Source organism: Budorcas taxicolor, chromosome 10 (assembly GCF_023091745.1).
Source record: "Budorcas taxicolor isolate Tak-1 chromosome 10, Takin1.1, whole genome shotgun sequence".
NCBI classification, from domain to species: Eukaryota; Metazoa; Chordata; class Mammalia; order Artiodactyla; family Bovidae; genus Budorcas; species Budorcas taxicolor.
The window spans coordinates 80,400,526-80,401,881 of record NC_068919.1 but is presented as its reverse complement, the minus strand read 5'-3'; positions in this window follow the sequence as shown (position 1 = coordinate 80,401,881).

The window sequence follows — 1,356 nt, the reverse complement described above, 5'->3', positions numbered from 1 at the left end:
GCCCATGAATTGGTAGATAATCACAGATCTGGCCATTTCTCCTTGCACGCAGTGTGCACAATGAAGTGCACTCCCCAAAGTTCTGTGCACCCGGAGCATTTTCCTTCTTCACTGTGCTTCAGGAATGTCCCCGCAAAGGGTCGTAGTGTTGTAGCTCTTCACATACAGCTGGTCCACGCATATCATGCAGAACCATCTGTAAACCAGGCCTGGATCTTCTATTCCCCTGTCATCTGATTACAGGGAACTCCCCATGAGGCTCCCCTGCTCAGGCCTGACTTGTATATATCACTTCCATTTGTTGATGGAATGCTACTGTGCAGGCCCACTTTATGGTGTGGTGGCTCAGATAATACCCTATTCATGATGGGCAATTTGGTAAGCCCATCATCAAGCATTCATTGTCTACTATGGCCCTATAATCTACCAAGACCTGTTTCTCAAAAAGAGAGTAGTTATCCAAAGGTGATGGCATAGCCTTGCTCCAAATTCTTAAAGGACCACAGTGTGATTCACCTATAGGAGCCTGACAAAGTCTAAATGCTGTCCCTACCTGCTGCAGAGATTTGAAGCAGCACTCCACGTGCTGGATCATATGGCCCAAGTGGCCGAGCAGTTTGCACAGCAGGCTGGACCTGGGGCAGAACCTTCTCTTCTGGGTCTCCTCAAAAGTAGCACCTTTTCAGGCCACTTGGTAAATGGTTTGGAGTAACACACCAAATGAGGAATATGTTGCCTCCCAAATCCAAAGAGTCCCCTTGGGTATTGAGCTGCTTTCTTGGTTGTACGAGAGCCAGATACCACTTACTTTTTATCTTAGAAGTGATATCTTGACATGATCCAGACCACAGGTTCCCTAAAATTTTCCATGAGGTAGGAATGAATTTTGGTCAGATTTATTTCCCACCCTCTGATATACGAATGTCTTGCCAATGAGCCTCGGGTAGTTACTATAACTCACTCACTAAATGTAATCAACATAGTATCATCAACATAATGGGCCGGTAAAGTATCTTGTGGAGGGAAAGGTGATTGAGGTCCCTGCAAACTAAATTATGACGTGGGGCTGGGTGGTTGAGAGGTCTGAGAGGGAGACAGTGCATGTGCATTGCAGGCCTTGCCAGTGAAAGTGAACTGCTTCCGGTGGGCCTCATGGACAGCAATGGAGAAAAAGGCATTCACCACATCAGTCACTACATACCAGGTACCAGGGGGTGTGTGAATCTGCTCAAGCAACAAAATCATATCTCGTACAGCAGCTGCAGTTGGAGTCACCACTTCCTTAAGCTTACAGTGAAGTAATCCACTGTCATACTCCAAGATCCACCTGTCTCCACACAGGTCAGCTAGAGATGA